The sequence below is a fragment of the Rattus norvegicus genome, chromosome 20 (assembly GCF_021556685.1).
Source record: "Rattus norvegicus strain SHRSP/BbbUtx chromosome 20, alternate assembly SHRSP_T2T, whole genome shotgun sequence".
Lineage (NCBI taxonomy): Eukaryota > Metazoa > Chordata > Mammalia > Rodentia > Muridae > Rattus > Rattus norvegicus.
Genome location: NC_141553.1, coordinates 9,134,294 through 9,152,515, shown reverse-complemented (window position 1 = coordinate 9,152,515; position 18,222 = coordinate 9,134,294). Strand labels below are relative to the sequence as shown.

Here is an 18,222-nt window from a genome sequence, read left to right as displayed (position 1 = left end):
GAGCCTGGCAGCAATCTCTCTACCCATCCATTGGGGCCATCTGTTGTAAAATTATAAAATGAGGGCTGTCTTTTTCTCCCACTAGATCTGGCACCGCAGTGCCCCAAGGTATCTGCTAGAAGCACACATCCCAAGTCCACGGCCGCCCAGTGTCTCTAGCCGCCTCACACTCTCTTACACTGAAATCGCTACAAGAAAGAACACACACCACAATAACCTCTGATCCAATTGAGAAGATACAATTGCCCACCTGAACATACAAAGCCCTGTACACATCCATCCCTTAAGAACATTCATAACACCCTGTAAAGGTGCAGCGTGGAGTCTTAACGTCAGCCTCCATGTTCTCCCTGTCCCTCCTGTCTCTTCTTCCTCTCTGTTCTAGTCTCCTCCCCTTCCCTCAAACTTTTCTCCCGCCCATTCTTCCTTCTCATCCAATGACAGGCCTCATTCTATCCTGTACCCGGCGGCCCTTAGCTGTATGACATCTTACAATACATTATTAATTCACAGTTTAATTATAGCAGTATAGAAGTGCATTCAGTAAATAAAATTTCTGTTTTAATTTTGGTTTGTTCTGGTGATTGAATTGAATATCCTTTGTGCTTCTTGATCCCCTTAAACATCTAAATTTTAATAATTAGGAATAAACGTTCGTGTGTGAATGTGGGTTTGTATACTTGAGTATACGCTGCCCGAGGATATCAGAAGAGGACATGAGGTCACCTGGAACTTGAGTCCCAGGCAGCTGGGAGTTGCCAGTTACAGCTCCTTTGGCTCAAACCTGCGTCCTCTGCAAGAGCAGCAAGTGCTCTTAACCACTGCGCCATCGCTCCAGCCCCCACTTCTCTTCTTAAATGAATTTCCCTTTCATACGCTCTTTGACTAGTCCACTTTTCTAGGGCTTTACGCATTATGAACCCTTCTTCTGCACTTTTAAAATATAATGAAATATCCCCTAGACTTTGAGCTCTTTACGCTGTCTTTGTTGTACCGAAGTTTGGGGTTTTGTATCAGTCATGTCTGTCAGTCATTTGCTTTCTTACTTCTAGATCTTGTCATTCACTGGATAGCACGCAGCCCTCCTCCACCCGACTCAATAGAAAAACACATGGCATGCTACAGAAGAGGTCGGAGGTCAGCTGTAAGGGCTGCCATTCTTAGGGTGCATGGGAATTTGGTATTTCCATCTTAACCCATTTAATGTTTCATTGTGTTTGGTTTCGGGTAGAGATTGAATTCTAAAACATATGACTACTTATCTTGAAATTCTTTATAAATTATTTAGTCTTTGCTTTCATTGAAAGACAAGCATGTGTCATGGCTTACAGATCCATCATAGCTTTTCTGTATTATGAGCATATCGAACATCTGCACTCGTGGTTACTCATTTCTCTAAAACTCTTAGGCTATTCTTTCAAATTTTCGTTTTCAATGATTTTGAAAATGAGCTTGTCAAGGCTGACTGTAGTGTCTCGTCAGAGGCGTTATCCCGTGAGGCGCTTTCGAGGCTGCGGAGACGGAGGCACAGGGCTGTGCTGCTGAGATGCCCCGTCTGATCTTCCTGAACAGTGCGGTAGTGTCCATGATGTCTTTCCATATACCCTTGTCTTAGGGTTCCCATTGCTGTGATAAAGCTCCATGACCAATCGCCTCTTGGGAAAGAAAGGGTTTATTTCCTCTTGCAGCTCTTAGGTTACGCTCCAGCAGTGAGAGAAGTCAGGGAAGGAGCTCAAGACAGGAACCTAGTGGCGTACTCGCCATGGCTCGCTCAGCCAGCTTCCTCCCTCCCTTCCTTCCTCCCTTCCTTCCTTCCTTCCTTCCTTCCTTCCTTCCTCCCTCCCTCCCTCCCTCCCTCCCTCCCTCCCCTTTTCCTTCCTTCCTTCCTTCCTTTCTTCCTTCCTTCTTCCCTCCCTCCCTCCCTCCTTCCCTCCCCTTTTCCTCCCTTCCTTCCTCCTTCTCTCCCTTTTTTTCTCCCTTCCTTCCTTCCTTCTCTCTAATTTTTATTGATTCTTTGGGAGTTTCACATCATGCACCCCAATCCTGCACATCTCCCCCTCCTCTTTTACCCACCTTCTACCTTTGCAACCTTACCCCAAATAAAATACACAAACAAAACAAAGCAAAGCCTAGACAACATCTCATCGTGGGAGCTATAGTGTGTCACAGTGTCCCACAGTGTATTCCTCTCTCCACACATCTTCACTTGCCAGTGTTCATTGCAATGAGTCATTGGTCTGCTTCAAGGCCTCTGGCTTCTGTGACATTGGGTCCTCACCAGGACTTCTGTTGTTGCTCTGTGTCATGGAGATCCTGCAGCTTTAGATCAGGAGGAGCCCTTTCACACGGCCCAACAGTTTACAGATGCTGTAGATTGGGGGTGGGCCAACTCAAAGCCCTAGGTCTGGCCTGGGTGCTAGCTGAGCTGCTCAGCCTGCAGGCTCTCCAGTATCCACACCACCAGGGACTCCACCACTGCCCAGTTAATGCTGCCCAATGCTAACCCAATGCTAACCCCATTAGTGGGAGATGTGGTCAGCTCTTCTGCATCCAGAGCCTTCTTCACTGTGCTGCCCTGTCAGGGGTGGCCAGCAAGGGGCTTGGCCAGCTCTCCTGACTACTGCAGGTGGCACGGAGGGGAGGACATCACCCTGTGTCCATGCTACCTCACAGCAGACAAGTGGCAGGGCTAGCTCTTCCTTGCTCTTGCCCTCTGGGCTGGCTCATCCACAGCCCCTCCATCAGGGCCAGCTCTACTGTGCTTCCCAGGCAGCTTGCTTTCTTATTCCTTCCAGGGTCACCTGCCCAGACATGGAGCTGAGTCTCTCACAGAAATCACTAGTCAAGAAAATGCCCACAGACTTGCCTAAAGGCCAGTCCTACAGAGATATCATCTCAATTAAGATCCCTTCTTCTAAGGTGACAGACACAGCTTGTGTCAGTTTGATAAGAACTAGCCAGCCACAAATAGCCTCTTGTCCATTTGACATGCAAACACTCCACTTACTAAACCATAACCTTTCCTTTCTTGTTATCCCCAAGATGCTATATTAGTATTACAATATAAAATGTTCCAACTTTTAAAAGCTCCATAGTCTTTAAAAATTCAAACATTTTATAAAAGTTTAATATCTTTAAAATATCCAAAGTCTTTCTAAAATTTCAAAATCTCTGTAAAATTCCAAAATTTCTTAACTATGATTTTCCTTAAAATTGAAGCAGAAGTTAAATTATGTCCTTATTCTTCAGGGAAGAACCAGGGCACAGTTATAATCAAATCAAAGTACAACCAAAGTTCAGCAGTGTAAAAGGCTCAGGGCTTGACATCTGGGAGCTACCACATCCCCTGGGCCCTAAGGAGCCGTGAAGCAGCTCTGTTTCTCCAGCTCTCACTCCATGGCTTGCCCATGGTTGTCAGGCTGGCCGCAGCCTACAGCTGCTGCTGTCCTTGTCCCAAGGTACTAAGATCTCCAAAATGTTGGGATCTTCTGCTGCAACTGTATGCTGCTCCATACATTTATTAATAGCCTCTCCTGGGCTCTCTCCGGGGCCTCTGCCCCTGCTGCATGGGGCAAAATCTAAGCTGCTCTCCCTGGTTTCTGCAATCCTGGGGCCTCTAATACTATAGCTGAGGCCTCAGCTACTCTCCATGACCCCTTTGTGCCTTTAAAACCAGGACGTCTGGGTGATATGCACACTACCAAGTGTGGCTGCCAAGTGGCCTAAGCTCTCTCTGGACCTCAGCTTCTATGTGCTGACCCTGAAGAGAAATTCCCTCAGACTTGTGATCCTTAATAATGCTGCTGTCTTCTTTATCACTGCCAATTTCTCTGCTCTGGCCAAACATCATCAATTGTCCTAATAAAACAAAGGGTTTGCCTTAGTGGATCTGGTTCTTAATCACAGCCAATGCTTCAGCTCCAGCTGGCCAGAAACACGGATTCTTAGTTCAAAATCTCAAATGGCCCCAGTGACGTCTGTAAGGACTCTCAAGCCAGGCCTCCATCAGCTGCACAGCTCTCAGCATTACCTTCTCACCACAGCTCAGCAAGTTCCTAACCCTCAGTGGGTTTCCCCCCAACATTGTCAACACTCCGCAGTCCTCCCCTGAAACAGCATGGCTGAGTCTGTCGCAGCAGTACTCTGTGACCTATAGCCAATTTCTGATTGTGGTGAAACACTGACCAAAAGCACCCTGGGGAGGTGTGGGTTTATTTTGGCTTACAGTTCTCTATCAGAGGCCATCATTAAAGGAAGTCAGAGCAGGAACTCACACAGAGGCAGGAACCTGGAGGCAGGGGCTGGCTGATGCAGAGGCCAGGGAAGAGTGTTGCTTAAGGGCTTGCTCCTCACAGCTTGCTCTGCCTGACTTCTTGTAGAACCCAGGACCACCAGCTCCAGGATGGCACCACCACCAATAGTCTGGGCCCACAACCCCTAAATGTACTGCAGACCTGCCTACAGACCAATATTATGGAGGCATTTTCTCAACTGAGAGTCTCTTTTCCAAAATGACTTGTGGGTAGTGTCAAATTGACATCATCTTAGCCATTACGACCCTGACCTATTATTTCCACTTCTAGTAATTTATCCCAAGGAAGTGCTTAGAAACATTTCCTCTGTAAAAGTTTTTAGAGCCTATGGTAAGGGGAAGGGTTCCATATCGGCCCACATTAAGGACACAGTGGAATAGATTATGACACATGTGTCAGAATTTCTATAGTGTCACCCACAGTGTGGGAATATACCCACGGTGTAATGTAAAATAGAGGGAAGAGACACACGTTATAGCCAGAAACTGGTATTTTTAAATTAAAGGTAATATATAACTCTTTACATATACATCTATTCATTTGTTAAGGCAGCCTTAAAAATACCATAGAGTGGGAGGGTGGACTGTAGGACCGGAACCATAGTTCCTCACAGTTCTGCAGGCTGGAAGCTCCTATTGCAGCGTTGGCAGACTCCCTTTCTCTAGACAGCCCTCTTCTTAGATGGAGCTGGCCCTCTTTCCCTCTGTCCTTTCTTGGCCTTTCATCTGTCTGGTCACTGCTGCAGCAGCAGCTCTTCCTTCCTTATAAGGACACTGGCCGTATGTGACAAGACCCTCCATTTTACCTTGGTGCTGCCTTTAAAGGCCTATGTGAAAGGAAGCTCCAGATATGATTCTGGGGCGCACAAGCTTACAGAACTGAAGAGTTTACAGATGAAAGCACAATTCTAGACGGTGGGCTCCTGTGTCATTCTATAAAGTGTTTTCAGTGGCTGTGAAGCATTGTTTGTAAATGGGTGGAGATAGATGGGTCTGTGTGTCTGTGCATGGGCTTGAATTTGGAGTGAGGCTGTGCAGCTGCTGCATAGGTCGTAGGCCGTATGTCAGTGTGGGTGTTGAGGAGGTCGTAGGCCGTATGTCAGTGTGGGTGTCGAGGACTGCTTCCTCACCTTACTATTTGAGACAGGATCTCTTCCCAGCCTTGAGCTCATCAGTTTGACTTGGTATGCTACTCAGCGAGCTCCAGGGGTCCACCTCCTTCTGCCCCAACACATCAGTACACAGCCATTTTCACAGATGCTGTTCCTCGTGCTTGTGTCTCAGAGTCAAGGCTTGACAGGGCTGGTTTCTCAGAAGTCTCAGCCTGTTCAATTAGAATTGCACTCTCTGTGAGTCGCCCGCACTGTGGCCCTACAGAATGAACTGACTACTGAGGAGCCTGGTTGCACTCTCTGGGATACAGGAGAATAGCTACTGTGTGCTGGCGCCTGTGCACGAGTCTACACTGGGTGAGGATGGGTGAGGAAGGACTGTGGGGGGGGGGGGGCAGCACAGAGCTTTCCTACCTTGTTGGTGCTGGTATCACGGGCTGCTGCTGATATTCCAAAGCCCATTAAACTTTATATGTTCAGCCTGGGTCATGCAGTGTTTGCTGGTGCTGTCTGCGTGTTAGGGAACATGCTGGAAATGGGAGAGGGGACTGGCAAGCAGAGATTCCCGGAGTTGGGCTCCGCAGATCACAGATTTACTGACATGCACGGCAGGCCGAGCTCTTGTGGGCCACAGGAGACTTTAGGACTGGGCTGCAGCGGAAGCAGATTGCTTGCTGCAGTCGGTGTTTTGGGAGGGGTCTCCACACCAGTGCGTATCCTGCTCCTCGGGGTGAGGGTGGGTCACTGGCTGTATAAGACAGAGCAGTGACGTGGAAATGGGAACCTGTTAGGGGAGGCAGGCAGGGATGCAGCAATCGCTTTGGATTTATTAGCTCATTAATATCGTGGAGATGGGTATGTTTCTTTTACAGCTGCATTAGATACTTATCTTTCTAAGGACAGGAATCGGTACAGTGCTACAAGAGAGAATGTACTTAAAAATCATACCATTACCTGTGGTAAAATTATCATAAAAACTGCCTAGTGCTCAAGCGGGCCTTGACTGCAATTCTGCCCCCATAATGACAGGAGACGGTCGTCAGTGAAGTTGTTTTCCATGAAGCTGTGATGAAATCAACTAAAATGATAATAAAGCAGAGTGTAAAAGTGAGAGACACAGGCGAGATGTGAAAATGCAGGTGTTAGCATGCTCGCATTGGCGTCTTCCAGAAATGAGTCCGTAAAATAGCAAATGTGAATTGATGGAGACCTTCGTTCAGAAATGTTTCCTGCAGTGGGCCCACAGTACAGAGGGGCCGCATGTCTGTCCCCTAACCGTAGCCCAGACAGGACGGCTGCTGCTCAGCTGTGGTGATGGTCTTTGGTGTCGAGTGAGAGCTCGAGAGCCTTGAAGCCCCGTTCCCTCCCTTCCGACGTCCCTGGGTGCTGCTCTGAGGAATCGATGTTCAGTAGATGCCTGTTATCAAGAATAGGAAGCATCCCACAGTGAGACCTCGGGGAGCAGTGGGGGCTCATAAAGTACCCATGCTCAGAGACGTTTTATGTTATAGGAATAACTTTCATAGTGATACTATTCAAAATGACAGCTCCGCACCCTTGTCACGTTGCTGCCACCAAAAGGCAAGATGGCCCTCCTCTCCTCCCGTGTCTGGCCCTCCCCATGTCCTCTCTAGTTCATGTCAGAGAGTTAGCCTCTCACGCACCTTGACTCAATCTAGCCTTGCGCTGCCCACAGGATGTTTAGCCTCCTCGCCATGGTCGGCGTTGTCTGACTCCAGTATACTTGCCTAGGCCGGGGTAGCTCCCCTCCTGGTTGTCTCTGCTCAGCCCACCTGGTTGTCTCTTCTCATTGAGAGACCACAGGGCCTTTGCTCTTTCCGTCCTCCCAGGGACCTTTTTTATGCTCCCCCTTCCTTCCCTCACCTCACCGTGCCTGGCCCTTTCACTCAGGCTGTCTTAGTAACCTGAGTTTTCTCTGTCCCTCCTCTAGGGAAGCCCTCCCTGCCTCTCTCCTCCTGGTTTGTGTCATGCTTCCTTGATTTCTTTCTTTCTAAAAAATAATATTTTGGCTATATATAGTATTTAGTAAAAATTGAAACCAAATATAACTTGGACAGAAAAAAATAGGGAGCACTGATGAATTTGCATGTCGTCTTTGTGCAGGGGCCAGGCAGATCTGTTTGTCCCAGTTCCTGTGTATGTGCTGCTGGGGTAAGCACTGGACCAAGTAGCTCTTTTGTTTGATGGTCAGAGATCCAGAATCTTCCTCTTAGAATAGTTTTCATCTGTAACTATATATTTCTTCATATTGTCTTTAATAGAAGGGACTATGGGGTTGTGTGCACGTGTGTGTGTGTGTGTGTGTGTGTGTGTGTGTGTGTGTGTGTGTGGTGTGCACATATTGCTCTAATACTGCCTGGATTCTTGACAGTTAGACAAAAGAAAGGGAGGAAGGAAGGATGGAGAGATGGATGGATGGAATGATGTCTTTCATTCTGAGGACCAGATCAACCAAATCCCATTTCCACTCTGTGGTTGAGTTTTTATATAATAGGCAAGACTTGTCTGGAATTGAATGCATTTGTAACTGATGAGAACTGACTCCATCAATAAAGTTATCTCATAAAATAGAGGTCTCTGAGCCTTACACTCCTCATCTAGAACAAAGGGGAAAGGAAAAGCCTTATCTTGCCACTGTTGGGAGGGTTGTTCTGTTCCTTGTAAGAATCCTGAAGTCAGAGCTCCATTGATTACAAACTTCAGATCATAAAGTATAGGCCCTAGTCGGGGCCTTCTCTTTTTGTAGTTCTTCCCTGAACCCTACTCTTGGGCCCTCTCTTTATAACCATAGCTCTAGGGTGGTAAACTATTTCCTTAACGTGCACATAGTTTTTTGGTTTTGTTTGTTTGTTTGTTTTTATAATAATAAGGCTAACAGTCGCAGGGTGTGTTCTGATTTTAAGAGCTGTTCTGGGCTGTGAATCATCCAGTTTGCACTTTTCTTACCCTGTACATTAAGATCTGCACATGACTATGGCGCCCGGTATTCTCATGGCTGGGATCTTGCAGCCATGAAACTTTGTATAGTCCCACTGAGTGCTGGACAGCTAATACCTTACGTTGCATCTTTTCACCCTCCTGACAGTCCTGCAGGTCAGGGCACTGAGTTGACCCTGGTGGTAGTTAAGATCAGAACAGTGTACAGGTGTGTTTTCCTTCTGTGCCTACCCAACCAACAGCTGCACAGCAGCTGCATGGGAGTCAGCACCTGTTGTCTCCCGTCATCTTAGCCAGAAGAGTTCTGATAGATACATTGTGACAGATACATAGGGCAGGGAGATGCCCTCCTGTTCCCTGGACAGGCCTTCATTAGGAGCATGCTGCTGGTATTTCCTCCTTCCACTTCCTTTCTCTCTAGAGTCGTTCTGCTCCCGTATTTCTGATTCGTATAGCTCCAGAGGGAGACTGAGCCCTTTGAGCTTACACATAACAAGCCTGCAGAGGGTAAGTTTGGCAAGATTGGAATAGTGGGCAGTCCAGAAGCCGCTCTGGGCGGTGTACATGTGCCAGGCACTGAGACTTGACTCCTGAAGGTAGATGACTCTGCCACTCGGAGGTCAGGGGCGAGAGGTGACAGTAGCGCCACACGGAGCGGCTGAGAAAGCAGGACAGTGTATTCACAGTCTGCCTACGTCAGCCATTCAGTCTGGATTTGCATCATTAGTCTCTGGACTCAGTCTCGGCCAGAACATGATCGGAATTCATGGCACCACTCTTCCAGCTTCTCCCACTCTTCTGAGGACATATTACTTTAAACCATAATAGTAATTTTCATATCATGTTATTTTTATTTTTCAACTGGCTGAAGACACAGCGCATGCAGAGAATATTATTCTTCAGACAGTAACTGCCTGGCACACACAGCCTACACAATGGCAATTAAACCGAGCTCCAGACTGGCAAACAAGCCGTAAAGCTGAAAGGCAGGATTTCTGTGGAAGATCAACTGTAATAATTTCGGATCTGAGTGTTTTACATATGTGACATTTTGTCTAATAAACAATTAACTGCCTGCTTTTGACATTTCCAAGTGAATGTGGGAAAGTTATACAACAGTCGGCGTGAGCATCACCTCCCCAAGTGAAGTGGCAAATGGCTATCAGCCTCCAGGTTCCCGAGGCCCTATTATTCCTCCCCGCACACGTTGAACCTCTCTGCCTGCAGCCGGCAGTCCATTGTCTTTGATAAACAAGATAATTGGTATAAATGGAGGTGTTCTTCTCTGAAATGGTTCCGCAATTGCAGGTTTTTCAGGCCGGAGGTATAATTTGCCTTGTGTCCCATTACCGTTAATCTCTAAATGGATAGATTAGTTAATCTGCCTGCCTTCCACAAGAAGACACAGGGTGAGTCACCCCTCAGCGAAACAGACAAAACATCGGGTGAAACTAGGGCACAGGGAAATGATGAACAGCCTCGCTGATGATCAAGAACCTATGCGTTTGGAGCAGGAGGCTTGGAGCTTAGAGCTAGAGAAGAGGGGCATCCTTTGCAGGACGAGGACGGAGGCGCCATGGTCAGCCAGGTCTACCATGTGGACACTGGGCGAGCACTGAGCAGACTCCTCAGAGCTAGCATGTGCTGCTCGCTGCTGCTCGGTTGGAATGGGCGAGGCTTGGCAAAGTCCACTTCAAATCGTAAATTAGTCCTCAGCCTCCTCAGCCCTCCGTTGGGTGACTTTCTTCATGAAATGTCAAGGATCTAGTCCACAGAAGAGCCATGCAAGTTTGTACCCCATTGTGAAGTCTGCTCTGAAAAACCTACTCCCTCATGCTTGCACATGCGTGTCTGTCTGTGTGTATGTATATAATGTGTATGTATATGTGTACACATACAAATACACACCCACATGTGTGTTATATATGAAGTTCGACAGGAAGAATGAACAGAAAGGCACGTGGGCGTGAGTCTCGGGGAGAGGCAAGTGGACTATCTAGGACTCCCCAGGGGAGTGCTGTGTAACTTGTCACTTAGATCATGATGGTTTGAAACCATTATAGGCAGCCCGTGGACTGCCTTGGTCATTCTAATACTGAGGTGAAAAACCAATTTGCACTCTGAGCAAGGCAAGTGGCAGGAGGATGAGCTGTCGTCTCCCAGGCCAGTCCTCTGTGGCAGGGCTACCACAGCACCTTGCAGATCCAGCATGCCACGGGTGCTTTCCTGGCCAGTTTAATGTCATCTCTTCTCCAAGCCGTGGGCTTCCTCCCGCCTCCTTCCACTTTGGAAAGGTTAGCCTTTCTTCAGAACAGCACAGGTTTCCTGCAACATCTGTCAGCTTGGCAGCGAGCACACCCCAAGGAAATGGTGAACATTTGAAGACCATCTAAATACTTGAGGGACCTTTCCTTTCCTCCCCTCTCCCTTTCTGCTCCTCTCTTCTCCCGCCTGTTTCTCCCAGGAAGAGTGGGACAGCCACCTGGCATTTGTCGCTCGCTCAGAGTCTTGCTGATAAAGTATAAGCCCACTTACAGCTGTGATTTGTTTTTTTAAATGAGTTTTGATTTACTCCTTGCGTTTTGATAGCTCTTGGAACCTTAAAGCAGAACCAGCCTGCAAGGCAGCTCTGGTCAGAAGCTTTTGTTTAACGAAAAGAGACTGCTCTGCCCTGGACTGTTAGCACAAAGACATCTCTTTGCTCTAATGACTCAGATGATCTTGATCTGATTCAGTAGGTCAGAAATTGCTGTCCCCAGCAAATATCGACCAGAAGGAACTGCTTTCTCGGTTATTCTGAAACTGCCGGCTGCATATTACACTAGCAGGTGCTAATAGTTTTTTGCAGGTCAGTAGAATTGTTATTGGCTCTTCCTTCCTTTACCCAATCCGTTTACAATCACAAGGCGGGGACTCCTGAGCACTCAGATCTCCTCATGTGATTCTCAGACTTGAAGTCTCAGGCCTACCCATCATTCCTTGGGGGGGGAGACCTGGCTCTTGGTTACTGGGGAAGGACGACATCAGGAGCTCCTTTGAAACTGAAACTCAAGCTCATCTGACTGAGTGGCTTGTGTCCAGAAGGTGGGGAGAAAGAGGGATGGATCTCCTTGCTACACAACAGGAAAAGGGATGGCCCTCCTCATTCATACAGTAGGGAAGTGAGTCAGACATGGTTAAATGGCTTCCCTAAGATTGCTTAGAAAATTGGACTCACAATCACTGTTAGGTTTTTTTGGGGGGTGTCTATAGCTGAGGGGTGAGGTGTCAGGGCAGGAGGGGTGGGGGGCATTGCCATTTCTCCCTCAGGCCTGAAGTATGGTGGCCTGAGGGCATGAGGGTTAGAGTGCAGAACCAAGAACTTCCCAACATGTGAAAGGATTAGAATGTCGTTTTAAAATGCTGTATTTATTTTGTATACTCTAGAGCACTGACTGTAGGCTACTAACGTAACTAAAGCAGCGGTAGGTACGTTTTACTCCATGTTAGAGAAGCTTTCTTAACATCGCACTGTAGATTTCCACAGGCCATAGCATCATGTATTTCCTCTGTGTGGATTAAGCATGGCTCCAGAAGGCCATGTAAACTCTGGGGTCAGCATGGCATTTTCTGGTACCTTGAACATTTCTGCGGTGTGAGCACAGCTGTCCCAGCATGCACTAGGCCAGCCTGGAAGCTGGGTAGCCACATTGCGCATGGTCCCAGTGAGCTCCCGCCCATGGCACCATAACCTCAGCTCCAGGGCTCTGGTAGTGCCTGGGCTGAAAACGTGAGAGACAGCTGTTCCCTTGGCCATGCCCTGGGGCTTAATGAAAGAGCCCTGTGGTCAACAGCACTCCCTCCTTGACCCACATGCTTGCTCCTCAGGCCAGTTGTGCTCTCCTGAGATCCCTCTGCTGGTCCACTCAGGGCCAATGGGGCTCCAGCCTCTGAGAACCCACTGTTACCATCAGCCTTCTCTCTAGGCCTCAAGGCTGTACAGGAAGCTGGCCTGGAGTTTGAACAGCATCCTCGCACAGATACAGAGAGACTTCTGTAATGTCAGGAGTCCATGTAATGTTTGAATACTTCACCATTGCTACCACTTTTAGTGAAAGCTTAAATATTATATAGTCATTGATGCTATTTAAACATTCTCACATTTTGAGACTCAAGGGTTATTTCTGATCCTAGAGCCAATGTAACTTAAACTTGTTGAATTCAGAACCAGATGTGGTCTCCAGCTTAGAGACAGACTACCAGGTTATTAAAGGGTAGTTAAACATAATAATAACTTTCCAAGAGAAGCATTAAACTTCCACATCTGGGGGGCTTTTCTGAGATTTTTGCATGTTCTTGTTCTCTGGGGAGGGTAAAAAGCTACTCCCCAACCCTGACATGGCATCTCTACTCTCAGGTCACAAAATTGTGATCTCCAAGCTGCTTAATCCAGAAACATGAAACAAGGACATCCATTGGTTTTAGTATCTTTCAGAACATAAGGAAAATAATCCCTGCACAGTCTAACAGCACACCCACAGCAGGAACCCACAGCAGGAACCCACAGCTGTGCAGCTTCTCTCGTCCCTTTGAGAAGGTTTCCAGAACTTGCAGAAGCAGTTTCAGTGACTGCTGTGTGCTGAGTAGTTCTTCCAGACCAGTGGTATGAATAACTCTCAGTGCGGAGTCTCTTTCTCTGGGGATTGTGTCTCTGCCTTGAGACATTGCCTGAGTTCAGACACAGGGCTGGATGCCTGGCTGTCTCTTACAGCTGGAAATAACCTTTGTCCAGGGTTTCAAGGCACACCTACAGAGTGTGCCCCTCCTAGACCATGCTGCAGTGGTCATTGCCACTTAATATTTCGTGCTCGATTCTTGAAGTTTTTTGCAAAATTTATCAGCTTTAAACTCCAGTAGAGTTGATGGTATGGCAGGTTAGCAAAGTATTTGCTCTCAAAGGCTTCAGTGTGAGGACAGAGTAAATTGATGGTCTCTGTCAACATGTATATTTGAGGTCCACTGTCCTTAGCCCAGATATCGTCTCTGAGTTCTTATCTTCCAGATCTGCAGCATTCAGAGCTAGGACTTCAGCACGTTTGAAGACTGGAGAGCTCTTGACTCTCTTGTGCTGGGCAGGATGGAGCCCATCATGATTGTGAAAGTACAGTGTGTGATGGGTGTGGTGTGGACAGATGTGGTGTGAAGTGCAGTGTGTGGGGTGTGGTGTGGACAGATGTGGTGTGAAGTGCAGCGTGTGTGGTGTAGTGTGTACAGATGTGGTGGTGTGAAGTGCAGCGTGTGGGGTGTAGTGTGGACAGATGTGGTGTGAAGTGCAGTATGTGGGGTGTAGTGTGGACAGATGTGCTGGTGTGAAGTGCAGCGTGTGGGGTGTAGTGTGTACAGATGTGCTGGTGTGAAGTGCAGTGTGGGGTGTAGTGTGGACAGATGTGGTGGTGTGAAGTGCAGCGTGTGGGGTGTAGTGTGTACAGATGTGCTGGTGTGAAGTGCAGTGTGGGGTGTAGTGTGGACAGATGTAGTGTGAAGTGCAGTGTGTGGGGTGTGGTGTGGACAGATGTGGTGGTGTGAAGTGCAGCGTGTGGGGTGTAGTGTGTACAGATGTGCTGGTGTGAAGTGCAGCGTGTGGGGTGTAGTGTGTACAGATGTGCTGGTGTGAAGTGCAGTGTGGGGTGTGGTGTGGACAGATGTGCTGGTGTGAAGTGCAGCGTGTAGGGTGTAGTGTGGACAGATGTGCTGGTGTGAAGTGCAGTGTGGGGTGTAGTGTGGACAGATGTGGTGGTGTGAAGTGCAGCGTGTGGGGTGTAGTGTGGACAGATGTGGTGGTGTGAAGTGCAGCGTGTGGGGTGTAGTGTGGACAGATGTGGTGTGAAGTGCAGTGTGATGGTATAGTGTGGACAGATGTGGTGTGAAGTGCAGCGTGTGGGGTGTAGTGTGGACAGATGTGGTGGTGTGAAGTGCAGCGTGTGGGGTGTAGTGTGGACAGATGTGGTGGTGTGAAGTGCAGCGTGTGGGGTGTAGTGTGGACAGATGTGCTGGTGTGAAGGCTATAGCAGTGTGAGGATGGGAACTGGCACAGGAGATCAGAATGTTTGGGTTGGCACTCACCAAAAGAGAGGAAAACCAAGAAGAAAGGAGAATGGGGGCTGGGTAGGGGCCCGGGGCTACTCTGCAGGGACTAGGAAGTTAGTGCTACTCCCTGGATTTTTCTGGGTTGTGTTTATATGTTTGGGGAGGTGGGATCCTTGTCCCTGAGAAACCTGGTAGAAGCTTTGGCAATGGATCACACGCCACTTGGGATCGATGACTTTTTCCTCAGATAACACATGGTTATAGTGATTTCTCTTGCCATAGACAAAACCAGGACTCAGTGTAATTCCACGCATACTTGAGAAACACATTTGTGCTGTGTTTTGATAGTTTTTAGGAAAGATGGTCTTGTTCCCTAATTAGCTATTGTTCGTTTACAGCTGTTACACTGTTAAGACCAAGCAGCTGTCACACGCCTTCCTTCAGAAGAATGGTGCCGAAGGGTGCGTTGCAGTTGGCTTGGAAGCTTGTCTAGTCAGCAGCAAGTTCTTATGAGCCTGGGGATGGGCCTAGGGTTATTGGCCTCCTTAAAATCAAACAGCAGTGAGACTGGGAGATGGATAGGTAGGAGCTAAAAATAACCTTCCTCGTGTTTTAAATCAGGAAGTACTTTGTGTCTAAACCTTGGCACTCGGCTTAGAAAACCTTCCAAGAAAAATCTATTGTGAGATATTAAGCACTTGTTTGCTGAGTAAGTGGGGCCTGTTAGAAAGCAGTTGTGTGATCTCATAACCAGGAAAACAGCAAGTAAAGCCCCCACAGCGCAGGGCCTGGGGATAACTGTCTGTCTGTAAGAGCCACATGCTATTTTATGTGACAGAAGTTGGCCTCGGGAATTTTTTTTTCAGGGCTAAAGAGGTGGCTCAGGGGTTGGGGGCACTGGCTGCTCTTTCCGAGGTCCTGAGTTCAATTCCCAGCACCTACAACTGTCTATAATGGGATCAGACTAAGCACCCATGTACATAAAATACATGGCTAAGTCTTTAAAAAAATGAAAAAACAAGTTTTCTTCCATATCTGGAGACTATCTCTGCAAACAGCCAAATAACAGATTGTCATTCTTACTGTTAAGTACAGCTGTTAAGTACAGTGTCCCTCAAGTCATGTCCTAGTGAGCTGACAATGACTGTTAAGAAATATATTACAACTGAATTAAAGTTACTGGCATGCTGGGAGATGGTGGAACATGCTTTCAATCCTAGCACTTGGAAGGCAGAGGCAGGTGGATCTCTGTGAGTTCAAGACCACTCTGGGCTACAGAACAAGTTTCAGAAGAGCCAGGGCTACACAGAGAAACCCTCTCTTGAAAAACCTAAAGATAGATAGGTAGGTAGGTAGGTAGGTAGGTAGATAGATAGATAGATAGATAGATAGATAGATAGATAGATAGATAGAAAGAAAGAAAGAAGTGGGTGGGTGGATGGATGGATGGATAGATAGATAGTGTAGATAGATAGTGATTGGCAGGCTGTTGGTCACCCCTGGTGCTCTGTGAGATCGGGAGCTGTGAACTGGTTACAAATGGCTTTTCCTGCCACCCACACAGTCCAGGAGCTCCATTCTTCCTACACTGAGAATGTATACACTTTGTTAACATGCAACTTTTGCATTCAGAAGCAGCAAATTAAATTTGTCTGAGCAGAATTGCCGTGTGCATGGAGGGGAAAAGTAATTTCTTCCCAGGCACTTTCCCTTGTCTCCTGCTCCTAGCACAGGCTGCTGTAATAGAAGTGGAGCTGAGGTCGGCAGCAGAGACCCAGGCAGAGACAGACGCAAGATGCTGGCTTCTGGCAGCTTGGGTTTGTAAACAAACTGACGTAAATTGGGACAGAAATTCCAGTGGGATCAGGCAGGAGACTGAAAGACTGGAGACATAGCACAAAGCTGAGTCCCATCCAGATGGTGTTTTTAATAAATGTATCAGGCTCATCTGAAAGACAGTAATGAACTTCTAAAAGGGGGGTGGCCCATTCCCAGGGAGAGCCACTGTGCACTGTCCCTGTGTCGCAGCCAGGTAGGAGCGCTCTCCAGTTCTTCCCAGCAGAATGGATTTTGGTCTTATGTGTTGGTCAGGCCAGGTAGGCAAGCTGGGGCTTGCATTTCTAGGAGAAGAATTAATTATCTAAGAACTTTCTGCTGAAATGTAAGAAGTGACCTCTAAATGTTGGTATAGCCAGTAATGACACTCAGGACAAACCTTTCCTGTCACAGCCCTGGAGTGTGATTAACTTGGGAGAGGAGAAAGAATACGAACAAAATGTATTGTATGAAAAAATTTAAATAGCTTTAAAACAATAAAAATAATAATCTGAAAAAAATGAAAAACAGATAAAAGACCTTTTACGTCTTTTGGAGCCTCCCTGTAGTCTGTATTGTTACTCAGTATCCCTCACCATGGGTCACCAGACCTTCTGTACCTGGGTCACATTTCAATGAAAGAAGTTCCAAGGACAGAAGGTGGTACTTACATAGCAGCTCTCCTGCTGACCCTACAGGTCCCCTTCTCTGTCTACATAAAGACCCAGAGACTGCTCATGCCTCACTTTCTTAAGGAAATGACTTGGGATCTGTGTGGCTTTGGATAAGGAACTTGGTTAAAAAGGTTAGATACTGCAGCCTCACAGCAGTGGGAAACCAGCAGCCTTCCCCACCCTCAGGAAGGCCACTTTCTACACCTCCAGTTGTCACGTTAGCCAGAGTTATGTCCTGGATATTAAGGATGGAGACAGGTCTGAAGTACCATCTGCACACCATAGCGGTTTACAGGAGGCAGACACCAGCGGATTCCAGGCCCAGATCCTGTCCTCTCTGTCCCACTTCCTGCCATCCTCGGCTCTTTGCTTTGATCTAGACCAAAAACTAGGAATGAGAATGAGGAGCGGCAACAATGTTTTGATGTCATACTCCCAAGAGGTGGGGGGTAGGGGTGGCTACCATGTGGCTATTGGACTTCTACGAAAGTCTTTCCTGAGGAGAAGTGTGGGCAGGATTAGAGGACACTGTGTGTAGCTCTGTGTGTGCACCCATGGTGTGTGTCCATTGGTTCTGTGCTTGGCTTCTTCTATAAGGCCAACCTGGGAATGTCTCTCGTGGCCTGGTTTCTCAGCGAGCATGGTGCCCTGCTCACTGTGGCCTGTGACAGTCCCCAATGTCCATGCCTGATCATGTTGCATCACCATAGGACAAAATGTTGAGGCAATAAAGTACAGTGTAGATGGAAACTGATGTACTCTGGAGTCAGCAGAAACAACTAGGAACACCGAGCTGTCTCCTGAGGATGTGTCCATTGAAAATAATCACAGGAGGAGAGTGTGTGAGCCTCCTGGCCCAGGGCTTCCCTTCCCATGCCCCTGTCTTTATTCCAACATGTCTTACTGTTTTGAGAGCCTCTATCCTAGTGAACAGCCGGTGTTTTGTGGGAGCTCTTGATTTTTATAAATGAGCAGGTTGGTATGGACTTGAAGTAGAGAGAGACTCAGAGTCGTGCTGCTGTTTTTTTCCGGACCCAGCAGCTCCTGAACAAAGGAAGAGACCCCTGTGTGGCCATGCACCAAACAGCAAACAGTAGAGCCAACTGTGTGTTCAGAAATGACACTAAGTCCATGTCCTGGGCCCCTGTTCTGCGCTACAGCGTCTAAATTGCTGGATTGTTTTCCACTGGACATGTATGAGCCTGTAGCTCATTGGTCCCAGTTGCTGGTCAGGGCAGAGCCCAGTGACAGAAAACCTGTGTGGAATGTGCAAGGCCCCAGAGAC

The 18,222-nt window shown here is 47.6% G+C and overlaps 1 protein-coding gene across 6 annotated transcripts in view; it reads left to right on the top strand.

Annotated features, from left to right (window-relative positions):
- Btbd9 (BTB domain containing 9) overlaps positions 1 to 18,222 on the top strand; it is a 357,021-nt gene that overhangs the window by 252,725 nt on the left and 86,074 nt on the right.